We start from the raw sequence: 18193 nt of genomic DNA on the forward strand, positions 1-18193 counted from the left end.
CAGTGTATGATGCAAAATCCTAGGATTTTATTCACATGTTTAAAACAATCACCAAAATTTTAGAGCATACGGCAAAAAAAAAATACTTTGAAGGTTCAAAGAACACAATCACAATCCACATAAGATATCAAAATAAATATCTAAAAGAGACTCTAAGATGCATCCACTATATAGAATAAGAGACATTATGAAACACAAGCATTAAAACATGGAGAATAATAAATTAAAGGGAGATTTACTCAGATGTACTCCAAATTAAGTAATACTAGGTGGGTGCCCGCGCTACGCGCGGAATGTTGTTTTGGTTTGTGTTGTTTATTTTTTGGTCTTTTATTTTGTATATTGATGTTTCTTCATAGGAAGTTTTTAGTTGGTTTTAAAATGATGTGAGTTTAATAGCATTCGCCTCAACCGATGTTTCATACTCTGCAGAAGATGTTTGAGGATTAGTACGATACCAAATTCTTGTTCTAGACAACCGGATAAACAACAGTAACAAACACTTTCTTTTCTACCGAAACAGTTCCACATGCATCAGTTGGAATAACAACAACTACTACTACTAAATCAACAACTTGTAAAGCAACTGTATTTGATTTAAATGCGACATTAGTTATAGAATAGTAATTAGTTAAATCAATTATATTGTTAATTTGGTTCATAATAATCTGTGGGTAACTTTTGAAGAAACTAATATGTCAATTGAGAAAAATATTATTTTACTTTTCTTACATCATTTCTTTATTTGCTTTTCCATTATATATTTTATTTGGTAAACTGAGATTGTAATTACTTAATCTAACCATATTTTTTAATTTAACTATTCTATTTGTTAGCTAAAAAACTCTAAATTATTTACCCAAGTTAAGAAGTATTTAAATGGAAGTAAATAAAACTGTAAATTATTTAATTTCATTGCATTTTCTATATTAACATTTTCATTTTGTATTATAACCATTGAATTATACTTATTGACAAATCTAATCTACGGTATACCATCTTATGAATTTAATAGATATAATTATTATATGGGATATATAAAAAAAACACTTAACTTACGAGATCGATTTAACCTCAATGTAAATTTTATAAAATAATATTATATTAATAATTCTTTCATAGGTTAAAGCCCTACAATTTAAATTTATTCTAATCATTAAAAAACTAGTTCTGTATAAATGTAATGTTATTACAAATATATTTAATTATTGACCCATGTTGGCTGTGGTATACTGCTGGTCAATTTTTTTATGTGACAATGAAAAATTATTAAATATTCTTAAATAATGAACATCAAAAACAATACTAACTAACAAATGCAATTTTTATTTTTTAGGTATCTAAATATTGTTCCGCTGTGTATGGGAAGTTAAAATTCTTTTTAAAAATTATATTTACACTTCTTTTGTTATTTACCTAAATATCTGCAGGCTGCAGCTATCAACCTAGTAGCATTAACAAAACCCGTTCAATCTTTATTGGATGCCAAAAATACAGTTTCTCTGTTTTAATCCTCTTATTGTCGATGAAAAGAGTTAACTATTTTAGACCATAATAATATATTGATGAAAATAAATGGCACTATTTCTTATTAGTTTGGTTATATATTTTCATGCGTTAATTATTTACTTAGTCTATGAATATTTACCAGGTAGTGCTAGATTGGTATTCGCTAGAGCTTGTAGGTGGTCGAAATTGTGCAGATTAAATTTTCTGTTTTTAATTGTTAAGCCTTCATCAGGTATGATGTTCATTTGTGTGTCTTAGTTAAAACGGATAGCAATTGGTTTCCCCATAATCTTGAAATGATTTGTGCAACTTTGCATTTCGAACCGAGTAAGTTCGAAGATAGTATTTTCTTGCAAAGCATCCGCATACATGGTCGCAAGATTAGCTGGTACGAATCCATGTATCATTAAATCCTGTAAATGGTAGGCGTTGAGTTGATTTTATAGATGTTTGCGATTGTAATATAATCCATATATCTGGGTAATTGTTAATACCTTCTCGGCATGAATTCTTCTTTCTTGTTTTTGTTGTATGAGTCCTAAAAGCGTAGTAGGCGTCCGACTATTTGTTGCAAGGATTGGCCTACATTAAATTGTCAAACGACACATAGGTTGCTTCTGTCGGTATTGCAGCAATGTCAAAGTCAGCCATTTTTAAAAATAGTGCCTGAGTTTTTTCTGTGTTAATCGTTTTTTTACGGTTCCATCCATAACCGCGGTTTTAGTAGCATCCTTTTCAACTGCTTCTCAAAATCAGCAAAAGATTATTGAGCTGTCTGAGCTAATCGCTTTGTCAGATTCAGCGTAGAATCTTTCATCTCGGTACAAGGTTGGCTTCCAAAGAGCAACTCAATTTATATAAATGAAAAACAATTAGGTGACGGCAAACACACATAATTTTTGTGTGAGACATTTGAAACGACCGACCTTTTTTTTAAAATAATAAATAATAAATAATAATATAATATAATAACTAAACTACAACTAGTGGTCCCATACCCACTAGCCACCTAACCACAATCACAACCAACAGCGGAATAACCAATACCAAACAATATCCAAATAATAATCCAATAATAAACAATAATCATAACATCAACAATATCCAATAATCAAATAGCAGAAATCATAGAACCAGCAACCTAGCAATGTTCTAATGACTCAACTCTAGCAACCTAGCAAGCCAGACAACATCAAATCGAGTCCCTAGAACATCCTCCTCTTCATTGCCTTGATTCCACGATCACACTTTGCCTTTACCTGCACCACAAACACATATTGCAATGCATGAGTATTTTATAAACACTCAGTAAGGCAATCTTCCCATCTACTGGGCTATACACACAAGCAATAGAGACATCTTTAACCATCAAACAACATTCAACAATCAACAATAACAAACCAGGACTCTGCATCGACCGATACCAACATGCATCGACCGACACCAGATGGAGGTTGCATCGACCGACGCAAGATCTGTGTCGACCGATGCAAGGTTAACTTGCATCGACCGATGCAAGATATGCATCGACCGACGCATGCTCGACATAATACAAAAACCCTAGAGTTTACGCGCCGTCCTCGCCTCTGCATCGACCAACACACAAAGTGCATCGACCGATGCAATGCCGAGCATCGTTTTCTTCCGAAGCTTCTCGCCGGATCTTTGTTCCTGCAACCATGAAACTCGATCCCAAGCCACAAGAAAGCTTCCAAACGTCCCAAATAACAATCTAACCAGCCTAACAACACATAGCAAGCAAATCAGAGAGATCTCTAGCTTAGATAAGCCATGGTCATGCACTTACCTTTGCCAAGACGAATCTGAACCTAACACAAGGAAGAAAACGCTTCTAGGAAGCTCCTACAACGATCCCAGCTACAGATCTCTCCAGGAACAGCCTCAAATCTCCAAAAATCACCAGGAACTCTCAAGAACAGTTTCTCTCTTTTCGTTTCTCTCAAAAACGGCTCAACACCCACGAATGAGACAAAACTCGCATCTAAGGGTTTTCCTTAACCCAAAACGCAGCGTTTGACTTAAGTCAAAACGCACAGAATTGAACATGCATCGACCGATGCACCATCTGCATCGACCGATGCAACTCCCAAACCGGGATTCCGGTTCACAGATGTTACAATTCTCCCCCCACCAAACTAGATTCGTCCTTGAATCTCGAACAACCATCTGCCAAGGACTCCCGCGCAACCGTCTCCATGGTCCGCACTCCTCCGACTGATCTACAGAAGGTCACCTCTAGGCGATAGACTCACGCTCCAAGTGTCATTTGCTCTCGACTTTAGGACTTTCCTTTACTCATATGCCAAAACCTTGAGTTTTTATTGGCTCCTCATCAGACCTAAGTCTGCATGCCATAATGTTGGCTCCTCATCGGGCCTAGACCTGCATGCCATAATATATAAGGAAAAATCCAACTTGTCTCTCGGGTTGCCACCCTACAACGCACCCCCGGATCGTCATCCGAAGTTGATATACCAACCATATTCCCAAGTCACAAAGTCTCTGAATATGGCAGTACTAGGAGAACCTAAGTCCCCCAAGAGTCGCGAGCAAACGATTCTGAACACGTCTGAGTCATATCCCTATCCAGGTTTCCTTCCCGTGGCTCGCGTAAAACATCTCAATGTCCTACCAACCACATATCCCCTCACTGGAATACCACATGACCACACAAGGATCATATACATGCCACAAGGGCCGCCACAAAGGCCAAACAAATGTCCTAAAGAGGACCGCCACCAAGGCCAAACAAATGTCTTAAAGAGGACCGCCACCAAGGCCAAACAAATGTCCTAAAGAGGACCGCCACCAAGGCCAAACAAATGTCCTAAAGAGGACCGTCACAAAGACACTCTGGCTAAAAAGCCCGTCACAAAGACCATCTGTCCCGAAGGACCATCACAAAGACCATCTGTCCCGAAGGACCGTCACAAAGACCATTTGTCCCGAAGGACTGTCACAAAGACACTCTGGCTAAACAGCCCGCCACAAAGGCCAACAAATGTCCCAAAGAGGACCGCCACAAAGGCCAAACAAATGTCCTAAAGAGGACCGCCACCAAGGCCAAAACAATGTCCTAAAGAGGACCGTCACAAAGACACTCTGGCTAAAAAGCCCGTCACAAAGACCACACAATGTCTAAAAAGACTGCCACACACGGCACACTGACTCAAAATTCCGCCACTAAGGCCACACACAAGCCCCTCCAAGGCTCTCCACCGCTAAAATGGACAAATTCCAACTCCCGTAAAACTTTCCATATTTAGCACTTTCCATTTTTGGAAACTTTCCACTTTTGGAAACCTCTATTCCAGGAAACTTTCCTCCAAAACCCCGCCTCACGGAAACTTTGTACCCCGAACACCACCTCATCTTGTTACTGAGTCGCACAACCAACCACCCCAAGCGACCGAGTAACAAGAGAGATGGGCTGGAATACTCCATTCCCGCTCCAGCCACGGATTACAGATGGGACCCGGCTAAACAAGCTCAAGTCACGGCTTGCTTCTCATACCACTTCTTGAACCTTGCCTTCATCTTTGCCTCAGGCTCCCAAGTCTGCTCCTCAACACCATCACAGTCCCACAGGACTCTCATCAAAGGAATCTTCTTCTTCCGAAGTTCCTTGATCCTCCTCTCGAGAACCCTCACTGGTCTCGCCTCTAATGTCATGTTAGGCTGAAGATCCTGAGGAATCTTAGCCAACACCTGCTCTCCCTCACGGAGACACTTCCGCAACATAGACACATGGAAAACCTTATGGAATGCACGCATCACCTCAGGTAACTCCAATCTATATGCCACTGGTCCAACCCGCTCAATCACTCTGAATGGACCCATATACCTCAGACTCAACTTAGTCTCTGACAATGACCTGTTCGGACCCCGCAACATGGCCATCTTGAGGTACACTCTGTCTCCTACCTGAAACTCAAGATCTCTCCTCCTCCTATCCGCATAACTCCTCTGCCTATCCTGAGCCTCCTTCATGTTCAGCTTGAGAACCCGAATCTTCTCTGAGGTCTCCTGAACAAAATTAGCACCAAACATGCTCCTCTCCCCCACCTGAGTCCAGCATAATGGTGTACGACATGGTCTCCCATACAAAGCCTCATAAGGAGCCATCTTGATACTCGCCTGATAACTGTTGTTGTAAGCAAACTCTACCAGGTTCAGGTGATCTGTCCAATGGCCACCCCAATCCAACACAGACATACTCAGCAAATCCTCCAGCGTCTGGATCGTCCTCTCAGACTGTCCATCTGTCTGGGGATGATAAGCTGTACTCATATGCACCTTAGTGCCCATCTCTGCCTGAAATGCCTTCCAGAACACCGAAGTGAACTTAGAATCCCTGTCAGACACAATGCTCGCTGGCACCCCATGCAATCTGACTATCTCTCTCACATACTTCTTAGCCAAGACCGCTGCTCCATCAGTCTTCTTAATGGCCAGAAAATGTGCTGACTTAGTCAACCGGTCCACAATGACCCAAATAGCATCAAAGGTCTGTGACACTGGCAATCCTACCACAAAATCCATGGTGATCATATCCCACTTCCACTCAGGAATGGGTACACTCTTCAGTAAACCGCCACGAACCTGATGCTCAGCCTTCACTAGCTGACACACATCACACCTCGAAACCCAACAAGCCACGTCCTTCTTCATCCCGACCCAATGATAGTATCTCTTGAGGTCACGGTACATCTTAGTCGCTCCTGCATGAATGGACAACTTGCTCGCATAAGCCTCTCTCAGAATCTCCTGCCTCAACTCCTCATCCTTGGGCACACAAACCCGACCGTGCACCAAGATAGTACCATTATCTAAGACCTGATACTCTGAATCCACATCCTTAGAGGCATTCACCAGCCCCAAATCCTTCTCCTGAGCCAACCGCACCCTACTTAGAAGATCTGCTCTATCTACTGCTTCCAAGCCCAACGGTTCCTGTGAAACAGCAAATAAGCTCAAAGCACTGATCTCCCCTACCAGAGACTCCATCTCCTGCTCCTGAGCCGAAGCCACCCTCTTCCGACTCAGAGCATCTGCAACCGTGTTAGCCTTACCAGGATGATAGGCTATCTTCAAATCATAATCCGCCACAAGCTCCATCCACCGCCTCTGTCTCAAATTCAACTCAGGCTGAGTGAATATATACTTCAGGCTCTTATGATCTGTGAACACCTGTACCTTTGCACCATAAAGATAAGATCTCCAAATCTTCTGGGCAAAAACTACATCACCCATCTCCAAATCATGAGTAGGATAGTTGCCTTCATGCACCCGCAACTGCCGCGAAGCATAGGCAATCACCTTCCCATGCTACATCAGAACACACCCCAAACCAACTCTAGATGCATCTGTATAAACCACATAGGGTTCTCCCTGCTCAGGTAAAGCCAACACTGGCACAGTAGTCAACATCTCCTTCAGGCTTGCAAAGCCTTCCTCACACTCTTCTGACCAGACAAAAGGAACATCCTTCCCTGTCAACTTAGTCATAGGACGTGCTCTGCTTGCAAACCCCTGCACAAATCTCCTGTAGTAACCTGCCAATCCAAGAAAACTCCTGATCTCTGTGGCATTCTGCGGTCTAGGCCAATCCCTGATAGCCTGAATCTTCTCTGGATCTACTGAAACCCCCTCAGCAGAAACAATGTGACCTAGGAAGCCCAGCTCACGCTGCCAAAAATTGCACTTGCTCAACTTAGCAAACAACTTCTGCTCCCGCAGCTTCTCCATAACTGCCCTCAAATGCACTGCATGCTCTTCAGGACTCATAGAATAAACCAGGATATCGTCGATGAAAATGATGACAGACACATCCAGAAACTCCTAAAACACATTGTTCATCAATCTCATAAACGCTGCTGGCGCGTTAATCAACCCGAAAGGCATAACCACAAACTCATAGTGCCCATACCTCGTCCTGAAAGCAGTCTTCCTCACATCTGCCTCATCTATCGGTATCTGATGATAACCCGACGCCATATCTACCTTAGAGAACCAAGTAGCACCCCTCAACTGATCCAACAACTCATCGATCCTAGGAAGGGGGTACTTGTTCTTCACAGTGACCCGGTTCAAACCCCGATAATCTATACACAACCTGAAACTCCCATCCTTCTTCTTCACAAACAACACCGGTGCTCCCCACGGTGATACACTAGGACGGATGAATCCCTTACTCAACAAATCCTCTAGCTGCTTCTTTAGCTCTGCCATCTCTGCTGGAGCCATTCTGTAAGGAGCCTTGGATAACGGTGTCGTCCCCGGTTCTAGTTCAATGGTAAAAGGATCCGACCGAGATGGTGGTAATCCATGCAAAGACTGAAACACATCCTCAAACTCCTCCACTACTGGAATACCGCTAACCGTAGACTTCCCCATTGACTCTGGCATAGATATAGTAACCAGATAAGCCTCAAGACCCTTCTCGATCATCTTCCCAGCCTGAACGGCTGAGATCACGAGACTCCCCGAAGTCGGTCTAATACCCTGAAAAACCAACTTCCCTCTTGAACGCTCAAACTCCACTCTACCCAGATAGCAATCCAAATGCACCCTATGCCGACGCAACCAATCCATCCCGAGAATAAAATCATATAGCTCCACTGGACTGATAAGCAAATCCGCTGGCCACGACTCTCCTGCGATCTGAATATCAATTCCTCTAGCTCGTCCAATCACTCTCAGGAACTCACCTCCCGCAACCCTGACAACTCCTGCACGCTCTCTAGGATCCCCGCTGATCCCCGCACACTCTGCACACTCCGGAGTAATGAAGCTATGAGAAGCTCCAGAATCAAACATAACATGGGACTTAAACCTGCCCACCAACAAGGTCCCTACACAAACCTCATGTGTTGAGAACCTAACACTTTATCACAGGAAACATAAAATCTGACCCTACTAAATTCACAAAGATTAAGTACCAGAAATGATACCTGTGATCGCCCCGGCACTGGTTCCACCAGTCTCTACTATCGTGTAAGCACGTGGCGTCTGCTCAATCCGTGCCACCTGCTGACCTCCAGGCTGCACCTGCTGCAACGCTGCCACTGCTGCCGGCTGCAACTTGGGACAAAAAGGCCAGATGTGCCCTGTCTCCCTACAATGATAACTTACCCGAGGTCCTGTCGTCGGAATACTCTTCTTGGGACAACTAGTAACCCTGTGATCCTTGCTCCCACAACCAAAGCAACCCGCACCACTTGGCTTCTGCGTAGCCTCCCACTTCCTCTTGGTTCCCTGAGCATGCCTACCGCCCCTGCTAGAACCACCCTGCTGCTGAGCCTTACTAGGCTGAACTGCTGGAGCTACCGCCAGTAACTGTGCCCGGATATCCTCCTCAATCTCTGCTGCAGTCTCAACCAGCTCTGCACGCGTAGCATAATTCCGCCCTCTACAGTGAACTCTCAACTCATCACGTAGAGCCCTCAAAAACCTCCTGATCTGAGCCTCCTCAGACTCCAAAGCCCGACCCCCATAACAAAGAAGTCGACTGAACTCCAAGTCCAGCTCCCGCACTGACCGTGTCCCCTGAGACAACTGAAGGAACTGCACCTCCAACCGATCCAATGCCTCTCTAGGAAAATACTTGCGGTTGAACTCCAAGATGAAGTCAGCCCAAGTCATCTCCCGCTGCACTCTCCTAGCAGCCACTGATCTCCACCACAACTCAGCATCACCACTCAAATAGTATACCCCTATGTCCACCCAAAACTCCTCAGGACATCTCAGAATATGGAAGTTACGTTCCACACTCGTCCTCCACGCATCCGCAATAGTAGGATCTGTACCACCCAAAAACCTCTCAGTGAACAGATCCTTCATCTCCTTGAGCATAGACAAATAACGTCTATGTGCTCCCACATCCGCAACCACTGGCTCCTGCTCCTCCGCCAACACTGGTGGCACTACCTGAGCCTGAGCCGGTACCACTGGTGGTAACCGCTCTAACACCTGTGCTAGCATAGCCGCAAAGTTAGTACCAGGGACTCCACCCGCTGGGACTCCCACACCCGGAACCCGAGCATCACCGGCCACTAGAGCATCAACACCGCCCCCTCCTGCCACACTCACGAAATCCCCCGGAACACCCTGCGACTCGCCAACACCCTCAGCTGTCACACTCTGGTCCTCGGTCTCACTAACCACTGGGACTCTGCCCCTACCACGACCACGTCTGCGTCCACGACCACGTCCGCGTCCACGACCTCGACCAGCCACAGCATCCTCTCTAACCATCTGCACTACCATGAACAGAAGGCTAAGCAAACAATTTCTATTAAAACACAGAAACATAAACTCACCGTGGAATCACACACTCGGCTCGAAGAGGATGTTCTAGGACTCCATGCCACACACAATTGACTAACTCACATAATCAATCAAGACATGCAATCCCAACATCTACAACAGAAACCTAGTGAACCCAAACCTAGAACCGTAAGGGCTCTGATACCAAAATGAAACGACCGACCTTTTTTTTAAAATAATAAATAATAAATAATAATATAATATAATAACTAAACTACAACTAGTGGTCCCATACCCACTAGCCACCTAACCACAATCACAACCAACAGTGGAATAACCAATACCAAACAATATCCAAATAATAATCCAATAATAACCAATAATCATAACATCAACAATATCCAATAATCAAATAGCAGAAATCATAGAACCAGCAACCTAGCAATGTTCTAATGACTCAACTCTAGCAACCTAGCAAGCCAGACAACATCAAATCGAGTCCCTAGAACATCCTCCTCTTCATTGCCTTGATTCCACGATCACACTTTGCCTTTACCTGCACCACAAACACATATTGCAATGCATGAGTATTTTATAAACACTCAGTAAGGCAATCCTCCCATCTACTGGGCTATACACACAAGCAATAGAGACATCTCTAACCATCAAACAACATTTAACAATCAACAATAACAAACCAGGACTCTGCATCGACCGATACCAACATGCATCGACCGACACCAGATGGAGGTTGTGTCGACCAACGCAAGATCTGCGTCGACCGATGCAGGGTTAACTTGCATCGACCGATGCAAGATATGCATCGACCGACGCATGCTCGACATAACACGAAAACCCTAGAGTTTACGTGCCGTCCTCGCCTCTGCATCGACCGACGCACAAAGTGCATCGACCGATGCAATGCCGAGCATCGTTTTCCTCCGAAGCTTCTCACCGGATCTTCGTTCCTGCAACAACGAAACTCGATCCCAAGCCACAAGAAAGCTTCCAAACGTCCCAAATAACAATCTAACCAGCCTAACAACACATAGCAAGCAAATCAGAGAGATCTCTAGCTTAGATAAGCCATGGTCATGCACTTACCTTTGCCAAGACGAATCTGAACCTAACACAAGGAAGAAAACGCTTCTAGGAAGCTCCTACAACGATCCCAGCTACAGATCTCTCCAGGAACAGCCTCAAATCTCCAGAAATCACCAGGAACTCTCAAGAACAGTTTCTCTCTTTTTGTTTCTCTCAAAAACGGCTCAACACCCACGAATGAGACAAAACTCGCATCTAAGGGTTTCCTTAACCCAAAACGCAGCGTTTGACTTAAGTCAAAACGCACAGAATTGAACATGCATCGACCGATGCACCATCTGCATCGACCGATGCAACTCCCAAACCGGGATTCCGGTTCATGGATGTTACAACATTAAACTGTTATCTCGGGCTGAAGCTCTCTCATTATTTCATACATATCTAACAAAACAAAGAGTTTCTCAGGTGATCTCTTGCTTTTTGCAATAGCCTCCCTGAAACTAAGGAGCACAGCTACACTATTTACAGTGACTTCACCAAAACACTGATCTCTTAAGAGACTCAACTCCATCGAGTATTTGGTTGCATATTTTCTTTTCCGCAGCAAACAACAGTTTCACCAACTTTGCTAAGCCTCTCCACACCTAATTTTCGCAAAACTCTGTTCCAACACCGCAGCTCGAGTATCCTTAGTAAATTACAAATACTAACATGGATCAGTATACATCCATGACATAAGTGAGAGAGACTAAGAGGAGAATGAAGCAAAATAAGGAAAGGTTGTACCTGTAAGTTTTGAAAAGTTGTTGCCGATGACCAGCTTGAACCATTTGTTGAGCCAAATCATGAAGCAGAGGGAGGACTACGGGGGAATGACTGTTGGGACTGTAAACATAGCATTTTCTAAACTCTTGTGATTCCGATCATGGCTCTTTCAGCCGGCACCACCACCTTCATCTTCTGATGATGTTCTAAGATTGCTTCGAAGACATTTGAAAAGGCGATCAGGTTCCATTGGCTTGCTAAGATTGTTGAAAGAGATTAAAATATCGTGTTAGTAAACAATCCTTGCACAAGCAAGCAAATTAGCTTCATAAATTAGGCACAAGTGTATATATTGTATAATCTAAAGTAAGAGAACCTGTAATTTTGTAGTATTTGTCTGAACTCATCCTCTAGCTTTGATAGAGCTTTAGAGAGTAAACCGATAACATGACTAATAACTCCACTGGCAGTCTTGAACATCTTGTTGTTGCTGAAAAATTTGATAGTTCCTCTCAATTGATCAATTGCTTCCAGGTAACTTTCAAGATCGTCATGTGGTCCTCTCAGTATTTTAGCTTCCGCCTGACAAACAAAAATGGATCAATCTTTATTCAGCTTAGTCATTAATTCTTCTTCAAACACACAAAAAAAGAAAGTGATCTTAGATTTATCTGAAGATAAAACTCTCCTTCTTACCAAGAACAGAGTTTATATTAGTAACAAAATATGTTACAATGTGACCTCCTCGCTAAAGAAGAGCTTGACAACAAGCTACATTAGCCATACTTAGAGGCAAAAGATTACCAAATAGTGTGGACCTTAATATAAATTACTATTTATCTTAGTCATTCAATTCATACAACCACCTCAAAACCTCTTACCCGGAGAAGACTACAACATGAACCTAGAATTTTCCATATTGACACTTGTTAGGGTCAAGCAAGTTGGATAATCATACATAGAGATAAGTGGTCTAATCAATTAGACTCCTAAAAGTAGTAAGGGTTCACTGCATAAGAAAGAGATATTTGCTATTTTTGTTAACATGATGCATTCTCCGACAAATGTTTCATTGGACAGAGAAATGTTAACCATCAAAGAAGTCTTAACAGAGTTAGGGGAAAGTAATGATTACTTGAAAGACAAGAAATTAAAAGGAGAGTGTAAGAGAAAAGACCAAACCTTTTTACTGAGATCAAATTGATCCAATATAACCTCAACTGCTTTTAATGTCTTGTCAATATTCTCGTGAGCTCTCCTTATAAAATGTGTTCTTATCTACACAAACACAATAATCACAGACACAAAACCCAAAAAAGAACAAAAGTCCAAATCAAAGAATCCAAAATCCGATCTCAGATTCCAACAACCTAAAAAAAGTGCCTAAAATCCAAAAACAGAGAGATGAAGAAAGGGACCTGGGTGGGACGCATGGCTGTTTCAAGAGCCGAGAGACGATGGTCAAAGGAACCTAGGATTCCGACCATGTTGTCGGTAATGGTCTGGCTCTTTTGGAGAGACTCCTTCATCAAACCTGCTCGTTCGGTTATGGCATCATGTTATTCAGAGTCTCCTCGTCAGGAGATTAAACCTAAAAACAGAATTCGATAAATTCAAATCCCTTTTCCGTAGAAAGACGATCTCAACAAGTTTCAGTGAATCGGAAACTCACAGAGAGATCGATAGAGGTAAGAGAAGGGAGGACGCCGGAGACAGCGGCGGACCTGAGGGTGGTTGAAACGCCGGCAACGGAAACAAAATAACAACACTCATAAATGGTTTTACAGAATTATAGAACATACCAAGACAAAATTACAACACGCTGATATAACCCTTTTTCTGTAATGACTGACAGTTGAGTGCTCGGTGAACAGATTGTAGGCCAGACGAAGAAGATTAGAAGCAGAATCACTTGGATTATGGTGGAACGAAGAAGAAGAAATGAAGCATAATTGATCAAGCACAGTCGGACTAGGGTTTCATGGCGAAGAAGACGAGGAGGAGATCGACAATTTTGGAAAGAGCTGAATCGACCTTTTGTTTTTTTTTCTGCGAGTAGTTTGACCCTAATGGGCTGCATTAGAATTAAGCCCAGATTTGTTTTTCTTCGTTTTGTTGGAAGGAAGAGTACACGTGTCATTCTCTTGGGTGCTGACGTGTCAAGCTGAGGGAGAGAGTTAGTGTAACATCCGCGAACCAAAATTGGGTTTTGGGGGATGGGTGTCGATCGACACCAAGGGGGTGTCGGTTGACACCATTAATTTCTGGTTCGACCACTTCGATTTAATTATCGATTTGGACCGGTTTGGTTAGGAAAAACCATTAAAACGAGATATTTAAGGGTGTGGTCGACCAGAAGGGTTTAGGGGAAGTTTTCTTTTGGTCGCCGTTTATCGTTTGGAGAAAAGAAATAGAGAAAAAGTGTTCATGAGCCTTTGAGAGAGATTTGGTGAGATTCCTTGCTGTTCTTGGGAGATCTGAGGCTGGGAAAGTGCTAGAAGCTTGCTAGGAGTGAGGGAATTCATTCTTATTGGTCAGAATCTTCCTGAAAAGAGGTGAGTGCATGACCATGGCTTATCTAAGCTAAGATCTCTAGATTTTATGTGATTTGGTGCTTATGTGGTTGTTTCTTGAGTTCTCTATGGTATTTCGTCGCTGTTTTGGCTGGGTTTGGCTTCTTGGAGTGTATGGAGCGGATTAGGAGAAGATTGGAGGCGAGATTTTGAGTTTTTGATCAAAGGATATCGCTGCTCGACATCGGTGTCGGTCGACACTGATGTTCATATATTTTACCATGTTTTCCCTTAGTTTATTCACATCTTTTGCATCTTTTGCTATCCATTTAGGTCATTATTGTGTAGCTTTAGCACTAATCATGCATTAGATTTTAGTTGCATTGCATTTGCATCTTTTCATGCATAATCAGGTGATTTTGGAGCTTAAGGAGCATAGAAGCAATGCTGAGGAGAAGTGAGCCAATCATGAAGGGAAAGCAGGAGAGTTAAGGCTGAAGAACCAAGGTCCAGAGTCCAACTCGACCGCACACTCGACCAGACACTCGACCGTGTGCTGAGGAGGACTCGACCGAGTGGAGGATGCACGAGAGAAGCCAGCTGGACCTGCCACTCGACCGAGCACAGGTCGAGTTGACCGAGCCGTTGACTATTTTGTCTTTTAGTATTTTTAGGGCTTCCACTCCCTCTCCTATATAAAGCCTTGTACCTGCAGCCACCAAAAGAGTCCAGCTTTTTAGATATTTTCTAAACCTAGTTTTTACCCTTTTGGGAATTATTCCTTTTGCACTTCTTTTATTTTTTAGATCTTGTACTTGTTTTTAAGGAGAAAAGGCTAAATTCTTCAATATTGTTGGTTCCATAACTTTCTTAATATTGAGAATTCGAGTTTGATTCTTTCTCCAATATTGAAGATCTTTGTTTCATCTTTCTAATGATGCAAGTTTCGTATTTTTCTGGGTTTTTGACTTTGTTCATCATGTGTTCTTGTGAGTAGTTCTCTAGGATCTTGAGGATGGGTTAGGCTGGATTGATCTTGTGGTTTGTTGTATTTGGTCAAGCTTGATTGTTGTAGATCTCTTCTAGGCTAGATGGTCTTAATGCTGATCCTATATCTGAGAGGGTAGGGTTTGATTTCAAGCATCTTAGCATCACACCAATGTTTAAGAAGCATAGATAAGGCTAGATCTAGAGCTTACCATTAGGCTTGCTAAGAGATTAGAGGTCTTGTTTGGTTTGAGATGTATTGCTTAATGCCTGCTTGTGTAGATTCTTTTCTTTGTGAGAACAAGTCTAGAGATGCATAGGTTTGATTGTTTCTTGCCATGAGAGTGGAAGAAGCTTGTCTTAGAATAATATGTCTAGAGATTAGCTCAAAGTTTGCTTGAGATTTGTTGACCAAGTTAGATAACCACAATGATTAGTTCAGCCCATGAATCCCTCATCAGGACCTTCTTTGTTTATTGATTTTAAAGTCTTAATCCTGTTGCTTGCTTGTTGTTTGATTCGTTTTTGCATTGCTCTGTTTTTATTGTGTTGCTCTGTTTTTGCGTTTAGTCCAGCTCGACCCTGCACTCGATCAACACTCGATCGAGTGCTTGCTCGAGTTCATCCCAGAACTCTTGTTTATGATTTGTTGTTGTTCTGTCTTATCTCTAGTATCATTCTATTTGCATTTCTGTTTCATTTACCCATTGTCATGTTCATTATTGTCTTGCATTAGTTCATTAGCATAGTTTCTATTTCTATTCTTGGCTCATAACTACTGCAATCATTCTGTTCTATTTGCATTTAGCTCTTAGTTCTTGTAGTTTACTTTCTGCACTTTTCATTTTAATCATAGGATTGTTAGTGACAAACAATCTTTACATTTGGCTTAACTTAGATTCATATACATATCTTAATTGTTCACAAACACTCATTTAGGATTGACACCTCTTATACTGCAACTGCATAAGGGGAATTGAAACACCTTACCATCCATCCATTCATATCTCATTGCATACATTCATCATCATTCACCATCCATACCAAAAAGACTTGTTTCAATTTGGCGCCGTTGCCCATTTGAGTGTGTTTTTGTGACATTTAGGATCCATATTAGTCTAAGATTAAGTTCGTTTATACACTTGTGGAGTTGCTGGATTCGAATCTTCTGTTGCTGGGTTATCTTGAGTTTCAGGTACCCACTCGACCAACCACTCGACCGAGCAGTGATCGAGCACTTAATCGAGTCAGAAGCCGTGTACATTTGGACACCACTTCCCAGTTGACTCAACCACCCACACGAGCCTGAGCTCAGTTGTGAACCTGTTCGAGTCTGTACTCGCGTTTGTTGATGAACACAAGGTCTAAGGGGAAAGACAATCTTCAAAGGCCTATTGACAACATCCATAGGAAGCAAAAGGGTTTGGGAAATCAGAGAAGAAGAGTAGTTCAAGTTCAGCAAGAGGATCCAGTGATCATGGAGCAACAAGCTAACCATGAGCAGAGACCTAGGCACATTGGTGCAGGAGATGCACCCAACACCCACAACCAAAGGGCTGGTATTGTGCCTCTAACAGTGCCAAACAACAACTTTGAGATCAAAAGTGGATTGATCTCCATGATTCAAGCCAACAAGTTCCATGGGTTGCCAATGGAGGATCCACTAGATTATCTTGATGAGTTTGACAGAATCTGTGGTCTTACAAAGATCAATGGAGTGAGTGAAGATGGATTCAAGTTGAGGCTCTTCCCATTCTCACTTGGAGATAAGGCACACCTTTGGGAGAAGACTCTTCCTACTGGAGCAATAACCACATGGGATGCTTGCAAGAAGGCTTTCTTGGCAAAAAATTTCTCAAATGCAAGGACTGCTAGATTGAGGAATGAAATTTCTGGGTTTGCTCAAAGAAACAATGAAAGCTTTTGTGAAGCTTGGGAGAGGTTCAAAGGATTTCAGATTCAATGTCCTCATCATGGTTTCAGCAATGAGTCACTCTTGAGTACATTGTATAGAGGAGTGCTTCCCAAGATCAGGATGCTTCTTGACACATCTTCTAATGGCAACTTCCTCAACAAGAATGTGGAAGAAGGCTGGGAGTTAGTTGAGAATCTTGCTCAGTCAGATGGCAACTATAATGAGGACTATGACAGAACCATAAGGTCATCATCAACTGATCAAGAGGACAAGTACAAGAAGGACTTGAAGATGGTCAATGAGAAGCTTGACAAGATCCTTCTTAGCCAACAAAAGTCTATTCACTTCATTGGTGAAGAAGAGGTTCCAGTTCAAGAGGGGGAGACTAAATTTGCTGAGTTATGCTACATGCAAAACTAGGGAGGATTCAAAGGCTACAACCAAGGGGGTTTCAAGAACAACAATCTCTCTTATAGGAGTACCAATGTGGCTAACCCTCAAGACCAAGTCTACCCACCTCAACAGCCTCAACAGCAACAAAACTATGTCCCCAAACAACAACATCAAGTGTTCCAGCCTCAGTTGTGTCCCCCACCAGGGTTTCAGACTAACCAAGGCCAAGAAGAAGACCTAAGAGCTATGATGCAACAGTTGTTGATTGGGGAAAAACAAAGAAAGATTGAGGAAGCCAAGCAGTTTGCTGAATTGAATCAAAGGCTCACATCCCAGTATAATGACCTTGACATGAAGTTTGAAGGTCTTAACTCTAGAGTGAAGTATATGGAGAGCAACATTGCCTCTACTTCTGCTCCTAAACCCAACCAACTCCCTGGAAAAGCTGTTCAAAATCCAAGGGAGTTCACTGCAAAAGCCATCCATATCTCTGATGAGGAAGTCACTGAGGACAGTGATGTTCAAGATGGGGAGGATTGGTCAGTTATTGAAGCTTTGAGTGAAGTTTGTGCAGAGAAATCTGAATCCGCCATTGCACTCGACCAGGTACTCGAGCCAGCACTCGACCGAGTGCCTGATCGAGTGGTCGATCGAGCTGAAGGATCAGGAACTGTTAAACCTGCTAAGTACATTCCTCCTGCTTACAAACCACCTCTACCATTCCCAGGACGTTTCAAAGACAAAGGATCAAGGAATTAATGGAAATAATTGAGAAAAA

At 42.6% G+C, this 18193-nt stretch overlaps 1 non-coding gene and 1 pseudogene across 1 annotated transcript; both read right to left on the reverse strand.

The window, feature by feature from the left end:
• Positions 1-2162: 2162 nt before the first annotated feature.
• On the reverse strand, positions 2163-13166 carry LOC104733787 (exocyst complex component EXO70A1-like; annotated as a pseudogene).
• Positions 13167-16980: 3814 nt separating this feature from the next.
• LOC147930975 (small nucleolar RNA R71) lies at positions 16981-17087 on the reverse strand. Its single transcript, XR_015576759.1, has one exon. It is a non-coding gene; the product is annotated as a small nucleolar RNA R71 (small nucleolar RNA).
• Positions 17088-18193: the final 1106 nt, after the last annotated feature.

The sequence above is a fragment of the Camelina sativa genome, chromosome 12, assembly GCF_030686135.1.
Source record: "Camelina sativa cultivar CO46 ecotype springtype chromosome 12, ASM3068613v1".
Classification (NCBI taxonomy): domain Eukaryota; kingdom Viridiplantae; phylum Streptophyta; class Magnoliopsida; order Brassicales; family Brassicaceae; genus Camelina; species Camelina sativa.